The following is a 21,126-nucleotide window of genomic DNA, read 5'->3' as shown; positions in this document are numbered from 1 at the left end:
GGACATTTAAAAATACAAGTTTAAATAGAAGTCTTTCCAAGAAATTAACACTGAAGAGATATTATGAAGGTTTTACATATAGTATGAAGGACATAATCAAAAAAGCACAATTAAATTACCAAGAGGGGAACATGCACTGTTAAAACATACTGTAATCTCATGATTAGGAAAACACCGTAAGTTGATGAAAGTTGAATCCCCTCTCACTATGAAACAAACATGAACTTAATAAAAACATCAATATAAACCAAAGAAGCACATATTATGAAGCCAAAGCATTATTAAGGTTGATGATAGCACTCAGGGATCTTAGCACAGTTCCCTTTTGAAAACAGCATTTCCTCAAGAATCATGCAGTGATATAATATCAAATATTACTATTCAAAATTATCTTCTCTGACAGATGAAATTTAGTAGCAGAGTTGAAGCTTATGTCTTTCTGGTACTTTAAATGCACACTTACAAAGTGGAGTATGTTTTATATTCCTCTGAACAGAACACTCAGCTCTGGATAGAAAACACATGTCCAGCAATTCTTTAAACATCAGTGGAAAATGACAAGTAAATAACACCGACAGAAGAAGACAGAAATATTTACAGTCTATGTCTCCCTTCGGCTTGCTGACAATAAGAGTCATTCCTACCAGTTAATTAGGCAGCAGGCTTTAGAGGCAGGTGACACGGTCACACTTTTAGTGTATCATCTCCTAAAACAAAACTGTGATAGGTTCAAACAGAGGTTATACCACAATTCAGGGTAAGCTCATTGCTTTGATCACAAATCCCAAGGCTTTCATGCATGATGACAAGGATTGGTTGTGACCACACATATGCTTTAGTTTTCTTCATGAACGTACAATCCCCACTGATAGGAACGGCCTGTGCAGCCAGGCTGGGTGACTCTCCCTTCATTAGCCACCAATTCTCTCCACTGAACTAAAACCATTGCTCCCCTCCATCTGGGCAAACACATACATGCCAATGCATTAATCTAAAGAAATGAGACCAAAAAAAAAAAAAAAAGAAAAAGAAAAAGATGCTGCTTCAGAATACAAGTTTACACTGACTCATTCAAGTGTGAAACCTTGACAATTCAAATGTTCAAATGTAGCACTATAGTTTACTTAGAGAACAGGATACTGAAAGTGAAGAGACAGGAAAGCTAATGTTTAGATCTTCACTACTGCACAAAATGATATACTTTATGATATGGAAAACTAAAGCTTTCTTTAAATAAAAGCGGATGAACAACAGGTCATGAAAAATAATGTTTATATTCTAATACATATAAACTTACAAGTTTATTTTATTAGCCCACAAATAAAAAGTTTTGAATACTCAACTAAAGTATATTATATTAACATTTATAACTCAAATTAAATGAGTTTTCAAATTGAGGTTTAAACTTAATTCTCTTTATTTAGATAAAACATAATCTTTATATATTATATGCATTACTTTCTTCAGTAAAGTAAAAACAGTATTTTTTAAAGTTGAAGTAGAAAAAATAATCTCTAGAACTTCTACATGGACCTAGTAAGTACCATAAAAGACTATGATTTCAAATGCATTAAAAAAACCATGAGTTACAAGCAAACAGGCAATAGATAATCTATTTCAATCTGATAGAGTGGGGAGAATAACTGGGTTGGAGTCTTGTCTACTTAATTTACTGTCACATGTTCTTAAATAATTTAATTTCTTGACCTTATTCACCTCACTTGTCATTTCTAAAATGCAGGATTTGTATGAAATTCTTATAAGACAAAACTCTATGTGTAAATATCATTGTTAATATGACCCTTAATTTAAAAAACCCCAAATTGCAGATGCACTAAATTTTTAATACAAGAGGGCATTCACTGAACTATGTTCACTTTTAAAAGTCTTCAATGTAATCCTAAGAACACCTAACAAAATTCACTTGTAAAAGAAAGTATACTCAGAACAATATCTGAGAATTAGTATTTCTTACTAAATAACCATCACATTAAGAGATGTATTATTTTTATTAGCAATGATTTAACTTGTCGTGTAGGGCTTAACACAAATAACCCCAATAGCTTATCCTTCACCCTTGCTTTCAACACATTCTCCACTTGCATATCGGACTATGTATTTCCATTAAGTCTTCTGTTGTTCTGGACCACTATCTTCAGGGAAATTATAATTTAGGAAGAGATAATGGGCATTAATAATATAAACAAACAGCAAACTGCAACTGCTATTAAAGAAAACACAGGGGCTGGGGAGAGCCTCACTGGCATGAGCAACTGAGTTTGCTTTCCAGAATCCACTGAGGTAGTAGATGGCAAGCCAAAGGCTCATGCTTTACAAATCTCACAAGATAAAATAAAACTACTGCAAAACTATTTATATCTCATCTTGAAGAAATATAGATAAAGGTATAGGTATAGCTATAGATGGCTAAATGTTTTCAGAGTTAGGGTTAAAATTAATCCATGTAACATTTTTGTGCTTATTTATTTAAAAATATAATTTTAGTAATTTGGGATTCAATTGAATTATATTTACTATATGTGTGGAATATGGTTTATTATTCTGCTTAATTTCTTTTTTCTGCTTAATTTCATAATATAGATTTAATATTAATCACTAATAATACATAATCATTAAGAAGTTTTAAAATGGAATATATAAGAATAACAATATAGACTAATGAGACACCACATAGACATATGTAAGGCTGTAACAATAAAAATGGAATCAGCACTGATTATAAAACTTGTTAAAATTTCATTATCTAGAGTTTTCCTATAACTCTTTGTTAGTATACAAAATTTAATAAAAATTTAATAAAAGTTATATCAAAACTCTCAGTCCCCCCAAATAAGGTATTGGCCTCATTCCAAGTGTAGCACACACCTGGTTGACTAGAAGACTTTTGCTCTCCTGATGTTCAAACTATCTTTCCCAGGCTCTTTATTTACTCCTAGAAAACCTTCCTGTTTTCCTGTCCCCACAACCCTTTGACGTCATCCCCTTAGCTTTAAAACTGGTTGAGGTTCTTACCAGCTTTTCTTGTAACTAGTTCCAGAAGCCCACAAACACATTCCCTTACTCACAGTTCCCACCCTCCCCTTACATCTATTCCCACACTTCTGCCAATGCTGTCATAGAAAATTTTACATCAGGGCTGGAGAAAGGCTCAGTGGTTAAGGGCACTGGCTGCTTTTCCAGAGGAGCAGGGTTTCCCACTACCTCATGGCAGCTATCAACTGTCTGTAACAGTTCCAGGGAATCTGATACCCTCACACAGACATACATGTAAGGCAAAACACCAATGCACATAATTCTTTTAAAAACGTAAATCATTTTTTTAAAAGGAAATTTTACATTATATTCTATTCAAAAAAATCTAGAGAAATCATGAATGGTAGTGAAAACCTAGCTACCTTCCTGGAGCTAGCGATGTCATGGACTTTAGAAAAGAATCTATTTCTTTTCTACAGAAAACTACAATTGGACACAATGCAGAAGTCAACAGATCATGGGGATCCTGGCCCCAATAAACACATCTACATCACAGCTCCTGCTTCTTTGGCTCAGAAAGATGCACAGATTCTCCTAACAGAAGAGGGGGTGGTAAGATTATAAGAGCCAAAATACCAGGGAACTGCTGTGAAACAGCTTCTTCTAGAAATGGCTGCATAAACAAGATCAGGCAGTGACAACATCAAAGATCATGTTAACATGGAATGGGGACATTTTCTTAGGGTTCCACACCTAGACCAAGAATACAGGCAATAAGAACTGCTGAGAGAAAGAGAGCCAGTCTCTCCCAAGACCCCCTATTGCTTGTCCAATGCAGAGTGGTCAGCTTTGAAACCAGACACATCAAACTACACAAACAGACTCAGCAGGTTGTGTGTGGGTGTGTATATTCGTACAAACACATATGTATGTAATAATTATAATAAAGGAAAAGAAGCCTTTAACTTGAGAGTGGGAGAGAGACATGGGAGGGTTTCCAGAGAGGGTTGCTGGGAGGGACTGGAGGGAGAAAAGGGATGGAAGAAAGTGACGAAATTTTATTTCAATTAAGATACATTTAGAAAAGAATTATTAAAAGTTAAAAAATAAATTTGCCTTCCAGGTTGCTGGGTAGGGCTATCTGAATCGCATTTATGCCAGGGTGCTTCCTAGCTCTTGAACCCCTTCTTTGCTCAAATAAACACTGTTCAGTGTAATCAATAAATCAATCAATCTCGAAATTATCATCATTAAATCATAGCAGGTGACATCACACTACTGCTTATGGACCACACATGATCCAACATATCCTGACAGTATTTCCCTAAAGCAGCCACACTTACTCCCATCTTATCCACGTTCGATTTTGTGCTACATGGCAGACCTGAACCGCCATGACGGAAATCAGAATTGGAAAGTCAAAACTGTTATTCACTAAAAAATTTCTGAACAGGCATGCAGAATTAAGTCAAATAACTGTTGTACTGTCACTGAAGGTCCTCCCACTGGAACTGCCTTTCAGAATCTCTTTTCCAATGTTTCTTAAACTCACGAACTTTCCCATAATATGCCATTACATGTGTTCCCTTCAAGTTCATGTCATTTCCCTCATCCAAAATAATCCTCATTTCATCAAATCATGAATTTATTTTTTTATTCTTATTCATTCATGTGTGTGTTTGTTAATATATGTGGTAGGCATGTGTGTATGCCTACTTGCGTGCCATGGTGAACGTGTGGAAGTCTGAGGACAATTTACAGGAGTTGGTTCTCTCCTTCTATCCCATGAGCTCCAGAGATTGAATTCTGGTCACCAGACTTGGTGGCAAGAACCTTGACTTGTTGATCAACCTCACTGGCCCCAAATCACTGATGTAATAAATATTTAATTGAATGCCTAATATGTCCCAGGTACTACTCTAAGCTCTAGGGATATGCCAATGGATGAAAGAGTTCCAAATTCATCCTTTCATGGAGCTAGCGTTCCAATATGGTGAAACATAATAAATATAAGTAAGTACAAGACATGGATGGCAGCTGGTGAGTGGCATGAAGAAAAATGACATCAGGAAGTAAGTAAAAGTAAAAGAAGTGAGGAATGCAACTTTAACAAGGGGAGCTTTGCCAAAAATACAGCACTGAGCAAAGACCTGAGGAGTAAGGAACGCACACCGAGAACATTGCAGGGAGAAGGAAAGAGAAACCAAGTTACCAGGATGAGGAGTACCTAGAGACCTCTAAGAGCAACATGATGCTGCCTGGCTAAAACAGAGTGAACAAAGGAGAAAGAAAAAGCAAGAAGTTAAGAGACAAGAGGACTGGTGGGGGTGGATAGGGTCTGACCCTGTAAGGGCTTCAGCTTCTGTTTCCCAAATGGGAACAGTCTGCTGGCATGAACTACTATGAAAGGAGTGGGTTTAAAGGAATGAAGAGCAGGAAACTAGTTGTGAAGATATTAAATTTATGATCTATTTTGTGTATTGAAAATGAATCATTGAGGAGAGAGTCAGGTAGGAGAAGAAATGTATAAGCCAGAGACATAAATTTGGGAGTTCTGTTAATCTCCCTTGAATCTTTAAGGAACAACTCAAAGCCAGGCTGTGGTGGCTTTTAAATCCCAGCACTCTGGAGGCAGAGACAGGAAGATTCCTATGAGTTCAAGGCCAGCCTGGTCTACAGACTGATTTCTAGGACAGCCAGGACTGTTACATAGAGAAACCCTGTCTTGAAAAACTGGGAGGAGGGGCTGGAGAAATGGCTCAGAGGTTAAGAACACTGGCTGTTCTTCCAGAGGTCCTGAGTTCAATTCCCAGCAACCACATGGTGGCTCCCAACCATCTGTAATGAGATCTGGTGCTCTCTTCTGGCCTGCAGTCATACATGCAGGCAGAACACTGTATACATAATAAATAAATAAATAAATAAATCTTTATAAAGAAAAACTGGAGGGAAAAAAAGATTCAACTCAGAACTCCTTAGTGTATGAAGTCATTGCCAGGGCATTCCCTCCATCAGTTGTTTATTTTATTATAATCTAACTTATATTAAAAATAGTTTTATGCAAACCTACTCTTTTCATCTGATGAGTTGTATAACCTATGGTAAATTGTCAGTGAAAGCTAACACAACTAAACATGCTTTAGTGGATGTTAATTCAATTCTCAACACAAGTTTCCAGAGGAAGATGGGGAGCTAAATGTTGAACCAGTTGTTTTTCTTCTATGTTCTCTGCACTACTTGCCCAAGTCAGATTTAGTCCTTTTCTTTTTCTCTCTTCCATCAGTCCCTCTTTGTCGATGTTTACTCACACTTCTGGAACCCAGTTAGCTTGTCTTCTGTCTCTTATCTAACTACTTAGAAACCTGTGCACTGCACCCACTCTTGCCTATGGGGTGGTAGCAAATACCATCACTGTCTTAGAACCACAAAATCTGTTCTTGTCCTCCCTATTCTTCCAACCTGGCCAATGTCCCCACCCTGTTCCTAGGATACAGTCCCACCTCCTTAGTAAAGCATAAGGCCCCCCATGCTTCTCTCTTCTACATCAGGTGTCAATGAGCTCAAAGATCATCACTTATGTGAGGAAGCACAAAACAGCTTGACCACACAGCTGCTGTGACAGGCTTACTGGCAGGCAACACAGGGATCCAGAAGTCATGAGCTCACTCCATCCAGGGAGGGCTTGCATCTAAGAGGAAATACCAGACAAACCAAACATTCCCAGCACACCCAGCCAAATGTCAGCCAATCAAGGTCCTGCACTCTAGAAATCCCCTCACCTCAAACTCTGCTATGATGAAAACCCCTTTATGCTCTTACCACTGCCTCGGACAGAGAGACCAAGCTTCAAGCTTTAAATAAAGGATCTTTGCTTTTACATTTGGGATTTGGTCTCTGTGGTGGTCTTTTGGGTGGGTGGGTGGGGTCCTGCGATCTGGGCATGACAACTTATACTCATTTGCTGGATCCTGTTTGGTTTCTAGAAACTTCTCTAAAACAAGAGCTCACTGAAGGCAAGAGTGGTGTTACATTTGTTATTTCATTACAACCAGAGCCCATGGGTAGATGAACTCAACTTAAAAATAACTTTAAGAAAGTAAATGCTTATCAGGATTCCTCCAAATATTTTATTCTAGTTTATTTTAGCACAGGTTATATTTAATAGCATAATTATATTAAGTCTCAATTTCTCATAAAATGTGCTCCTCTGATATGTTCTATTTATTTACTGCCACCTTCAATGTGAAGCAATGCCCCAAGTGACTGCTGTGACGCCTTTCCTCTCTAACTCTGCCAATGCTCTCTGTAGGATAGCTGCTAGAATTTAAATGGGATACCAAACAACACTATTACTAACGGTGTAAAAATCCAATGTTATATATCAATGTTTACATTATTATGATAATGTTCATGTGCTCTTAGAATTGTACTTACTATAATAATCTTAAATATGTGTTCTAAAACATGACACTTTAAGAAGGAAGAAAAAAGAGCCATGATTAAATCCCTTCTCACTGCTAGAAGGGTCCATTTTCAGAAGGAAGCTCTCTAAATGGCTTATGTAACCATAAATTAATGCTTGTCTAATACGTGGAAGTCATTAAGTTGTAGGGGTCAAATTAACTGGTTATCAATATAGAAAATGGAGTAATTTATCAATGGCACACCACATTATGGATATTCAGAATGGGGCAAGGTACAGAAGGAAAATATGTACAGAGAATATGTACACTGGTAAGAATACTGAGTCAGCTTCAGCAATGTTAGACCTAAAGAAACTTCACAAAGTGACATTTGAGAAGGTAGAGATAAAAAAAAGTATAAGAGACTTAAAATAGATTATAAGAAAAGAATATAGGCCAAGCAGTGGTGGTGCACACCTTTAATCCCCGCACTAGGGAGGCAGAGGCAGGCGGGTCTCTGAGATTAAGGACAGCCTGGTCTACAAAATGAGATCCAGGACAGCCAGGGATGTTACACAGAGAAACCCTGTCTGGAAAAAGAAAAGAAAAGAAAAGAAAAAAAGAAAGAAAAGGAAAAGAAAAGAAAAGAAAAGAAAAGAAAAAAAGAAAGAAAAGGAAAAGAAAAGAAAAGAAAGAAGGCAAGAAAGAAAGAAAGAAAGAAAGCAAGAAAGCAAGCAAGAAAGAAAGAGAGAAAGAAAGAAGAGAACGTAGACATAATTCTAAGCAGGTTCATTTCAAGTGTCAAGCTCCTTGGCTTCTGAGACTTTCCTGTTTAGTTGTCTGTGATGCTAGTCTATTGTAGTCCCAGCTACTTGGGAGGCTAGAGCAGAAAGGCCACCAGAGCCCAGGATTGGGGGCCAGCCTAGGCAACAGAGTGAGACCCCTGGGCAAAACGCAAAAGCACCTCGCCATTTCTTCATGTCGGTGCTCTAAACAAGACTGCTAGGGAACTAGCAGTTACTACAGTTGTAGCAAGTACCATGCCCGGAGCTGTAAGTCTAGTGTGCGGCTAGAAGTCAGTAGTCTTCATGAAGTCTTCTAGGGACCCATTATTAGTCCAAGAGATTCATAAAGAAAAAAATAAGAAAAACAGGGGAGGAGAAAGATGAAAATGACCATTGGTTCTTTTGTTTGTTCCGTTTAGTTGTTTTGTTGGGCATTCCTTTCTTGATTTATTTTTTACAGCATGGGGTATCTGAAGAAAAGCGAAAGTTTAGTCGGGTATGTGCTAATTAGGGAATTTTGAGCCCTCCCCCCACCTGTGTGTGCACTAACTGGATTCATAGCCTTCCTGTCGGCCTCCTATACCAAAGAACACTTCCTACCAGAGATCCCAGTGAGGATACCTGACCTGCACTGGGACAGGGATCTCCACCCTCCTTCCTGTCGGACACCAGAATCCCTCCAGGATCCTCCCTAGTGCTCTTACAGACTGCCTTTCCTTCTCCTCAACAGCACCACTCTATAGAAACTACTCCAAACCTTGCTGTGGACTCAGCCTTCCTCTGCTGTGGATATCACTCTGTATAAATAAAATGCTGTTTGGCCAGTGGCCAGGCAGGAAGTATAGGTAGGACAAGAGAGAAGAGAATTCTGGGAGGCGGACAGCTGGGGCGGGGAGAAACTGCCAGCCACCACCATGACAAGAAAGACGTAAGGTAATGGTAAGCCACAAGCCATGTGGTAAAGTATAGATTAGTAGAAATGGGCTAAATATAAGAGTAAGAGCTAGGCCTGAGCTAATGGCCAAGCAGTTTAAATAATATAAGTGTCTTTGTGTTTATTTTATAAGTGGGTTTTTGGATTAACAGGGCTTGGCAGGGGCTGGCGAGAAGGTCTCCAGCTACAAATGGTGCCCGACGTGTTGACAAGAGTTTCCACCTAAAACCTGACAAAAAAGATTCTAAAACGGAGCTAAAAACAGCTTCCTAGTTGTCTCTCTCAAGTTAGCGGCAGCCTGCCGGTTTCAGCTACTATGGCGGGTTCCTGGCGTGTGCGTCTGACCTGCAGTGTGGCGGGAATGAGGAGTCTACAAGAGACACTGTACTCTGCTGCATGGTGGATTTAGCCTTTGCTAGTTTTTTTGTTTTTTGTTTTTAAAAAAGATTTCTAGGCTATGCGCTGCTTTGATAGAACTGCTTCTGAGAGTTGATGGTACACATGGCTCCAGACCCAGAGCTGGCGGTAAACTGTACCACAGTCATGTTGGGAAGCTGAGGTGGGCGGAGCCAGCAGCCACAGTGGAGTTTCAGTCTTACTAAAATGGATATTACACAAAAAATCTGGTTTATGTTGTCTTTGGGATTTTTAACTACAAAAAAAGATTTGATCATAAAAGCTGTTGAGTTAAACAAATATGTAAATTTTAAAGATACCTTGACTTCAAAATTTGGATATAAGGATATGTTGCTTTGGAAAAGAGTCTCTGCTTTTGTTTCCACAGAAAGCCAGAGGCTGGCTGTGGATTTGTTCCAGATTAAGATACATCAGGTTTAATCAGCCAAGACCACCTGAAAGGTCTCTGATGACACCATGGCCCAGATGATCCAACATCCAGAATGGTTTCAAGGAAACTGGCTCAGAGGTTCACCCTAATGGACTACTCCATAATCCTAAAATTTTCTCTATGTCCCCATAAGATACAGCGCCCCCCTCCAGCAGGAAGTAGTAAGAAAAATTACGCCCAATTTCCCAAAATTATCAAGCTGGCTTTGGAGATGGAATTGGCTCACTCCTTCTCTAAACCCAAGCACACTGTTAAAAGAAAAGGTTAAGAGATTCTTGTGTCCCAAATCAGAAGAGCCCTCTGGTGTGGGACAGAAAAAAAACAATATTTTTATTTAAATCAAGTTGATTATAAATATGATCTCTTTCTAAAGAAGAAAAGGGGGATATGATATAGATATAATAGAGTAAGAGGGTAGATTAAGGAACTTACTTTTAAAGAACAACAACTTATTTAAAATGTTTTACATTGGTATAGATTTTAGTCTATTGATACAAACTTAAAGTTAATATTGTTATACTGTATATATATTTCTACTCTCATTTGAGGTATTATGTTTATGCAACTCATTTGGATTGTAATGGATAATTTAAAAATACAGATCAATTAGTCTTCTATGATAGTCAAACTTATAATCATGTTAAATTTTCTAGATATACATAGATATATTTAGGATAGACAGGTAATCTTCAAACACTTCAAAGGTCTACAGAATATGGCATTTAAAATATTTTTAAATTTTAGACTTTCTAGACAGTGAGACATGTCTGCTCCTGGCAGCCCCGATTTACTTCAGAGAGGAGGATGGGCATCGAAGATACTCCATATGGAGTTTAGCTTTACCTTGGCAAGAAACTGTTCTTGCCTGGACTTCTTGATTGACTGGACATGCTGGACCCATAGAAAGGTGATCACTAAACTTTGCTTGACAAAATGGTTTTAGTCTATTCCTGCTTCGCAGAGGAAACTGCCAGACATTCTACAGGACACTGAAAAAAGTGACCAAGAGACTCTAGCCCTGTGGGCTGAAGTCAAATGCCCCAACTTTACAAAGGAACATTAGGTGACTGTCCAGGCTGCCAGCTGTCTCTGTCTACCCTATAAGACTCCTGAAAGTCATTTGCATCCTTCTCCTGGTTCTCAGGTAATATTATAACCTTCTGAGGTCTTTGATGTGGTTGAAGACTAGATAGTTATAATTTCCTTAATTATGATAAAAGATAGGTTAGATATAAAACCTTAAACTTAGACTCACAAATATAAGATAGATAGGATATCTTCTTTAATATTGTAACTGTAATTCTTACTTGATAATTGTTTTGTTATATGTAATTTTACTATGTAAAAGTTAAAACCTTGCTTTTTTTAAAAAAAAAAAAAAGAAAAGGGGAAGTGCTGTGGATATCGCTCTGTATAAATAAAATGCTGATTGGCCAGTGGCCAGGCAGTAAGTATAGGTGGGACAAAAGAGAAGAGAATTCTGGGAGGTGGAGGCTGCAGCGGGGAGATACTGCCAGCCACCGCCATGAAAAGAAAGATGTAAGGTAATGGTAAGCCACAAGCCATGTGGCAAAGTATAGATTAATAGAAATGGGCTAAGTATAAGAGTAAGAGCTAGACAATGATAGGCCTGAGCTAATGGCCAAGCAGTTTAAATAATATAAGTGTCTTTGTGTTTATTTTGTAAGTGGGTTGTTGGATTAACAGGGCTTGGCGGGGGCTGGAGAGAAGGTCTCCAGCTAATTCCTTACTCCTCCAATCCCTGTGTGTCAGTTGCCTATTCCTAGAAATACTTTTTCCCTGGATCCCCAAGGCCACACTATTAGAATTAAGACAGTGACTCACACTGTCCTTGCTGTCCTCCTTTATGATTACTCCATTCCCACCCTCAGCCCAGGACCCAACTCCTCACAGTGCCCTTCCTCCCACCTCAGCTCCATCCACTGGAGACTCCAAGTCCTGGTTGAGACCCAGGGTCCCCTTAGCCCTTCATCCCTGTCTCTCCAGTTAACTGCTATTACCTCAATCTACTTGCAAAATCTCCTCTTCCCACCACACCTCCAACTCCTTGGAGACCCCCGTCTACAGGTATGAAGGAGATGCTCTTGGCCCTTTCATGAAGCCACCCACAGCCTTTTCTCTTAACCACCTCTATTGTCTGCCACCTACTGAACTACAGAGGCACCCTACCAGGCAATCTGCAACCATTGGAATTGTCCCATCATTCACACATGCAAAACCAAATCCAAGGATGGAACACCCATCCAACAAAGATAAGACCAAATTATCAACAGCAAAAATCACCTCAATCATCCTAACCCCAGATGCCTAGACACCAGCACAAAAATAATCAGTACTAGCCTAGTACTATGTTTCCACCAGAAACCAGTAACTCTGCTGTGGTAGACCTAGAGAAATGTTTGTTGTTGTTGTTTGTTTGTTTGTTTGTCTTTTTTTTTTTTTTTTTTTTTTTTGAGACAGGGTTTCTCTGTGTAGCTTTGCGCCTTTCCTGGATCTTGCTCTGTAGACCAGGCTGGCCTCGAACTCACAAAGATCTGCCTGCCTCTGCCTCCCCAGTGCTGGGATTAAAGGCGTGCGTCACCACTGCCTGGCACCCAGAGAAATGTAATATAACTGAAGGAAAAGACAAGGATTCAAAATAGCAATTATGAACGTGTTCAAGGACCTTAAAGAGGACATGAATAAATGAATAAATCCAATAGTGAAGTCTGTGAAAATATAAACAGTAGAATGAAATGAAGGAAACAGTTTAAGACATGAAAGTAGAAATATAAAGACTATAGAAAACACAAACTGAAATAAAACCAGAAATGAAAAAATTAGGAAGTCAAACAAAAATGTCACAGGTAGGTCTCACAGTTCTAGTCACTACTGTGATGAAACACCACGACCAAAGCAGATTGAGGAGGAAAGGGCTATTTAGCTTCTGCTTCCACAACACTGGTCATCATCAAAGGAACTCAAACAGGGCAGGAACCCAGAGGCTGGAGCTGATGCAGAGGCCATGGAGGAGTGCTACTTACTGGCTGTTCTCCATGGCTCACTCAGCCGGCTTCCTGTCTGTCTGTCTCTGTCTCTGTCTCTCTCTCTCTCCCCCACCATCTGTCCCTCCCTCCCTCCCTCCCTCCCTCCCTCCCTCCCTCCCTCCCTTCCTTTCTTATTCCTGTTTTTTGTAGCCCTGGCCTTCCTGGAATGCAGAGACCCCCCTGCCTCTACCTCAAGAGTGCTAGGATTAAAGGCATGCACCACCCTCCCTGCAAGCCTGCTTTCTAATAGAACTCAGGACCAATTGTCCAGGGGTGGTCCTATCCACAATGGGCTGGGCACTCCCACATCAATCAATTAAGAAAATGTTCCAGAAGTGATAGAGCAAGCCTTTAATCTTAGCACTTGCGAGGCAGAGGCAGGTAGATCTCTATGGTCTACAAATCAAATTCCAGGACAGCCAGGGCTGTTACACACAGAAACCCTGTCTCAAAAACAAACAAACAAAACAAAACAAAAAAGGAAAATGTCCTGTAGGTTTGCCTACAGCCCAATCTTATAGAGGCATTTTCTAATTGAGGCTCCCTCCTCTCCAGGGACTCTAGCTTGCCTCACACTGACATAAAACTAGCCAGCACACATTACAATTACAGAAGAGAAGACAGAAGACAAGACAGAAGAAATGGACCTTGGTCAAAGAAAATGTTAAATCTAATTAATTCAGGTACAAAACATTCAGAAAATTTGGGACACTATGAAAAGACAAAATCTATGAATAATAGAAATAGATGAAGGAGAAAAGATTCAGGTCAAGGGCACAGAAAATATTTTCAGCAAAATGATAAAAGAAACTTCTCTAACCTAGAGAAGGAGGTGCTTATCAAGGTACAAGAAGCATACAGAACACCAAAGGGACAGGACTAGACATTCCCCACAACACATGATAATCAAACTGTTAAACACACAGAACACCAAAGGGACAGGACTAGACATTCCCCACAACACATGATAATCAAACTGTTAAACACACAGAACACCAAAGGGACAGGACTAGACATTCCCCACAACACATGATAATCAAACTGTTAAACACACAGAACACCAAAGGGACAGGACTAGACATTCCCCACAACACATGATAATCAAACTGTTAAACACACAGAACAATGAAACAGTATTAAAAGCTGCAAGGGAAAAGTTCCAGTAACAAATAAAGCAGGACCCATTAGACTAACATTGTCTTTCCAATGGAGACTGTAAAAGCCAGAAGGACCTTGACAGATATTCTACAAATGCTAAGCTACCACAGATACCAGCCTAGACTACTATACCCAGAGAAAACTATTAATCATAATAGATGGATAAAGAAAAGACATTCCACAATAAAATGAAATTTAAGCAGTATTTATCTACTAATGTAACGCTACAGAATACAGTAGAAGCGAAACTTCAATCTGAAAAGGCTAAACATACTCCAAAGAGTCAAGGAATAAATAATCCTAGTAAATCAAAAGAGGCAAAATAGGAAATTTAAAAAAATGTAGAAAGTGCAAACCCACACAATAACAATAACAGTAATCATTAAATACTGCTCATTGATAACACTCAATATTAGTGGTCTCAATTCTCCAATAAAAAGACAGAGACTAACAGAATGGATTAGCAAATAGGATCCATCTTTCTGCTGTATCCAAGAACCATGCCTTACTATCATAGATAGAGATCACCTCAAGGCAGAATGATGGAAAAAGATATTTCAAGCAAAGGGGTACAAGAAGCAAGAAGGTATAGCCATTTTAGTATATAGCAAAATAGACTTCAAACCAAAACTAATCAGAGGAAACACAGAAGGATACTATATATTCATCAATGGAAAAAACTCATCAAGAAGATACTGCAATTCTAAATATTTATGTACTAATTCTAAACATTTATGCACTCATTCATAAAATAAACACCAGTACAGCTAAAATCACATACTGACATTCACACAGGGATCGTGGGTAACTTCAATAACTGACTCTAGGCAGTGGACAGGTCATTAAACAAAAATTAAACAGCGAAATACTGGAGTTAAATAATGTCCTAAATCAAATGGACTTAGCAAATACTTATAGAACATTTCACCCAAACACAAAGGAATATACCCTTTCTCATGGAAATTTCTCCCAAAACTGATCACATACTTAGACACAAGTATCAAAAGATAAAAAATAAAAATAAAAAATTGAAATAACTCCCTGCATCCTACCTGACCACCTTATATTAAAGCTGGATACAAACTCAGGGAAAGTGAACAGCTCACTACTGAATGAAAATGGGTAAAGACAGAAATTAAAAAGGAGTTAAAACATTTTAGAATTGAATGAAAATGAAAACACAACATACTGAAGTAAGTCTATGTGACACAATGAAGGCAGTTCAAAGAGGCAAGTTCAGAGCACTAAGTGCCTACACAGGAAAAGTTGGAGAGATCTCATGGATAATTTAACAGTACACCTGAAAGCTCTAAACAAACAAACAAAAAATTATAACCCCAAAGGAGTAGACAGCAAGAAATATTCAAACTCAGGGCTGAAATCAATAAAATAGAAACAAAGAAACAAAGAGTTGGTTCCTTGAGAAAATAAGTAAGATTGATAACATCTTAGCCATATTAATAAAAAGGCAGAGAGAGAAGACTCCAATTAACAAAATTATAGAGTAAGGAGGGCATAACAAGAGACACTGAGGAAATCCAGAGAATCATAAGAACTTATTTTAACAAAGTCACAATTACCCTAACACTTAAACACACAAAAAAGAAATTTACAGACCAATTTTGTTTTTTTGTGAACATAGATGTAAAGATTCTCAATAAAATACTTGCAAACCAAAGGCAAAAAACACGTAAAAAAAAAAAATTATCTGCCATGATCAAGTAGGCTTCATTGCAGAGATGTAGGGATGGTTCAACATACTTAAATCAATAGATAAAATAATTGACCACATACACTGAAAGACAAAAGAACATGATAAACTCATTAGCTGCAGAAAAGGCCTATGAAAAAATCCAACATCCTTTCATGATACAAGTCCTGGAGAGACTGGGAATACATGGGACATACCTCAACATAATAAAGGTGATTTACAGAAAGACCAAGGCCAACAACAACCTAAACAGAGAAATACAAAGTATTTCCACTAAAATCAGGAAAAAGACAAGAATGTAAAATCTCTATCACTATTCAATATAATACTTTTAGTCCTAGCTAAAGCAATAAGACAACCGAAGGAGATCAAGGGGATACAAATTGGGAAGGAAGAAGCCAAAGTATCTTTATTTGTAGTTGATAAGATTGAACATATAAATAACCCTAAAAACTCAACCAGTAAACTTCTACAGCTGATAAACACTTTTAGCAAGGTAGCAGGATACAAAATTAACTCAGAAAAATCAGTAGCCCTTCTATATACAAATGTCACACTGAGAAAGAAATCAAGGAAACACCACCATTCACAATAGCCATAACAACAAAGAAACAAACAAAAAACTTTGGGGAAACTCTAACCAAACAAGTGAAAGACTGTTACAATAAAATCTTTTTGACACTGAAGAAAGGAACGGAGAAGATATCAGAAAATGGAGAGATCTTCCTTGTCCATGCTTACGAATCTGTAGGACTAATTAGGTGAAAATGGCCACCCTACCAAAAGCAATCTACAGATTCAATGCAATCCCATTAAATTTCTAACACAATTCTTCACAGAAATTGAAAAGGCAGTCTATAGCTTCATATGAAAACACAAAAACCTTAGGATAGCTAAAACAATCTTGAATAATAAAATAACTGCTGAAGGAAGATATGACCACCCCAGGTCTCAAATTGTACTTCAGAGCTTAGTAATAAAAACAGCATGTTACTGGCATAAAAATAGACAGGTTGATCAATGGAAATGAACTGAAAACCGAGACGTAATTCTACACACCTATGGACTCTTTTTTTTTTTTTTTTTTTTTTAAATAAAGAAGCCAGAAATACACACTGGAAAAAAGAAACCATCTTTTAATAAATGGTGCTGGTCAAACTGGATGACTGCATATAGAATACAAATAGATCCATACTTATCATCATGCACAAACCTTAACTCTAAATGGATCAAGGATTTCAACCTAAGGCCAGAACTCCTGATTCTGATAGACAGAAAAGTGGGGAATATTCATTGGCATAGGAAAAGACTTTCTGAACAGGACACCATTAGCATAGGCACTAAAAATAACAATTAATAAATAGGTCCTCTTGAAACTGAAAAGCTTCTGTATGGCAAAGGACACTATCATTTGGGCAAAGTGGCAGGCTACAGAATGGGAAAAGATTTTGTTTTTACTAACTACACGACTGATAGAGGGCTAATACCTAAGATATATAAAGAACTAAAAAAAAATGGGTATTACAAAACGAATAACCCAATTTAAAAGATGGGGTACAGATCTAAACAGTTCATCAAAAGATGAACCACAAATGGCTGAAAATCATTTAAAGAAATGTTCAACATTCTTAGTCATCAAGGAGATGCAAACCAAAAAACCATTTTAGATTTCACCAGTAAGAATGGCCAAGATGAATAAAATGAACGACAGCTCGTGCTGGTGAGGCTGTGGGGGAAGGGGAACACTCACTATCTATTTCTGATCAAAGTGCAAACTTGTACAGCCATATGGAAGTCAATGTGGCAGTTCCTTAGAAACCTGGGAATTGATTTACCTCAAACACCAGCTCTACCACTCTTCAGCATATACACAAACTGAAACACTTGTTCAATCATGTTCACTGCTGTCCTATTAATAACAGCTGGAAACTAGAAATAGCCTATATGCCTATCAACAGATGAATGGATAATGAAATGAGGTATATTATACAATGGAATATTATTCAGCAGTTAAGAAAATGAAATCATTAATTTCACAGGTAAATAGATGAAACTAGAAAAAAATCCTGAAGGAGGTAATGGAGACCCAAAAAGACAAATACGGTCTGTATTCTCTTCTACAGATGTTAGCTTATAAGCCTTTGATAGGAACTGGGGAGGAGGTAAGGACCTCCCAAGAAGGGGGAAAAGAACATATACTTAAGAGTCAAACGTGGTGGGGGTGGATGAAACAGGAGGATGAAACAGATGAGAAGGGAATAGAGGACTAAGGCGGGGGTATAGGGAGGGACAGCTAAAGGCTGTTTGAGAGTTCATACAGAAACCTAATTCAGTAGAAGCTTCTTAAAATATATACATATACAAAAGTAATCTAAATGGAATTACTAAATAATGGGGGAGACAAATCCCATATAGAAATCTCTTGCCACCAAGTGAAACCTCAAGTGCCAAGAAAGGTTATATCTGAGTTGTTGCCAAAGGGGGCCCATGGAAATCCTCAAACAACTCAGGGTACTGTCAAAGGTATTGGTTGCTCTCTGAAAACTCATGGTAAGGCCCTCTTGCTGACAACAAAACCTATGTATCTCATTGAATACAGTGAAGTCTCTAGCTGGTGCCTACCTAGAGCGGTCACCCCTACTGATTACTGTCATGGCACTGGGATGTACTCTGCATGCTACCAGAAGATAAGGGCAGACAACAGCCCAGCTCAGAGCCCTTTGACCTACAGTGGCAACCTGGCTACAAACATGCTGGGGCAACTGTGGCACAAAAGTTGTTGGAGTGACTGTTTTAATTAGGGTTCCTCTTGCTGTGAAGAGTCGCCATGACCACGGCAACTCTTACAAAGGAACACATTTAATTGGGGCTGGCTTACAGTTCAGAGTGTAGTCCATCATCTTTGTGGTGGGAAGCATGGCAGCATGCAGGCAGACATGATGCTGGGAGGGTAGCTGACAGTTCTATATCTTGATCTACAGGTAACAAGAAGTGAACTGTATCCCACACCAGGTGTAGCTTGAGCATATGAAACATCAAAGTCCACTCCCACATTGACACACTTCCTCCAACAAGGCCACACCTCCTAATTGTGCCACTCCCTATGGGCCAAGCATTCACACACATGAGTCTATGGGTGTGTGTGTGTGTGTGTGTGTGTGTGTGTGTGTGTGTGTTATCTTTTCAAACACTACAGTAACCAATCACTATGTGCTTGGATTTAAGACCACTCTGTGAGATGAAATCTATGCCTGACACTGGATGTCCAAGAACCTGAGATTAAATTGGCCATGTACCTCAGGAAAAACAAATATTATTCTGCTAAAGGAACACAGTAATAAAACGATCACTAATGACATTCTGCTATACCCATAGATCAGTGTCTCACTCAGCCATTATCAGAAAAGTTTTCTCCTGCAGTAGATGGGAACAAATACAGAGACCCACAACTGGATAGTGTACAGAGAGTGAAAGACCTTGGAACACTCAGTCTTAAATAGGATGTCTCCATCAAATTCCTCCCCTCGGGGCTCAGGGAACTGTGTAGAAGAGGAGGTGGAAAGGTTTTAAGAGCTGGTGGGATGGATGATAGCAAGAAAGAAAATAGTGTCTTCCAGACCCAACAGGACTGACACAGATATGAACTCCCAGAGCCTGTGGCAGCATGCCTAGAGCCTGCACTGAGAGTGGGAAGTGGATACAATCCCTAGCCAAGAAGCTACCTCCAACTGACAAACACTCATAAAGGAAAAATTAGTTTCTACAGAGGAATCTCACAGGGTATACAAACCATACTTAAAGGCAGGCCTCATTCCCAGCAGTAGAGGGCCAACACAAGACAAACTCAAAGGTATAGTTGGATACTGTCTCATATTGCTCTGTTTGGAATTTTTTTCTTTAGTTTTCTCTCATACAATACACAGTATTTTGCTTAAATGTTATGATGTCCAGTGTTGAGGTTTTAGTGTGTGTGTGTATGTGTGTGCATTTCTCATACTCATTCTTAGTTCCCCTTTGTCAGTTTCTTCATAATGTTTTATCCTTACCTGATTCTCTTTTTTATTTGCTTGACTATTTTCTTGAAAAAGAGAGAGAGAGAGAGAGAGAGAGAGAGACAGACAGACAGACAGACAGACAAAGAAAGAATGTGTGGAGTTGGAAGGGTGGAAGGTAGCGTGGATTTGGGAGATGAGGGAAGAGGAAACCCTGATCAGAATATATCATATGAAAATAAAACAAAATAAAGAAGACATGAAAGCTTGGGGGCAATAGTTTGGGGAAGGGTCCAATAGGAATTAAAGGAAGAAATTGGGAATAGACATAATCAAGATATACTGTAACCATGTATAAAATTTGTTTAGAATAAATATAATACTATGAAAAAACCTGAGAGGAAAAGTCTGGGATTTTATGAAAAAAGAAATAACAAAACCAAAAGAATTTGTCACGCATACTTCCTATCTATCTAAGCATAGCCAAGAATGTTCAGTATTGACAGAAACAGAAGCAGAAAGTGAAAGACATCCAATGTCTCTTCAGTAAAGAAGGAAAAATAATTCTCAAAATTATAACAATTCCAGTGTATACTTTTATTACCAAAATAAAGTAGAAAGTTATATTTTGGTCATGAGACTTAAGAAATAAAGACTTCAGAGAATAAAAAGAAAATCCCAAAGTCTTCATTTGGGCAACAAAATGTCAAGCTCAATATATGTTTAAATGTAACCATTCCCATCTCTTATAATTTCTCAATAGTTAAGTATGAAATAAATGAGTTGGGAACAGAGGTAGAATTCAACAACAGTTATTAACTCTCTTAACTATTTCTATTATATGTACCTAATCATCAATAAAACTTACCTAATGATGAGTCTTTCTAAAAAGATTTTATAATTATTGTTTTTGTATGATGCATTGTGAATACACACATGCCAATGAATTAATGTGGAGTTTAGAGGACAATTTTGTGGAGCTTTGTGTCTCCTTTCATCTTTATATGGATCCTGAGATCTAAATCAGGTTATCCAGCTCATACAGTGAGCACTTTACGGGCTGAGCCATCTAACTGGCCCACTCACTAATAATGATTTTAAAGAGCACTTCAATAGTGTTTCAGAGTATAGTATGAGATCAAAAAAATCTTGATAGATGCTCTAATACAAAAGATTATTTTTGCATATAATAAAATCTTCAAAAAAATCTTTGATATAGCAAATATCACTTAGATATTATAATTTAAAATGTCAA

The 21,126-nt window shown here is 38.2% G+C and overlaps 1 protein-coding gene across 5 annotated transcripts in view; it reads right to left on the bottom strand.

Annotated features, from left to right (window-relative positions):
* Lrba (LPS responsive beige-like anchor protein) overlaps positions 1-21,126 on the bottom strand; it is a 578,506-nt gene that overhangs the window by 135,761 nt on the left and 421,619 nt on the right. The gene's annotated exons all lie outside the window — the stretch shown is intronic.

Source organism: Onychomys torridus, chromosome 6 (assembly GCF_903995425.1).
Source record: "Onychomys torridus chromosome 6, mOncTor1.1, whole genome shotgun sequence".
NCBI classification, from domain to species: Eukaryota; Metazoa; Chordata; class Mammalia; order Rodentia; family Cricetidae; genus Onychomys; species Onychomys torridus.
The sequence above is the reverse complement of the archived record's forward strand: the minus strand, read 5'-3'. Positions and strand labels throughout refer to the sequence as shown.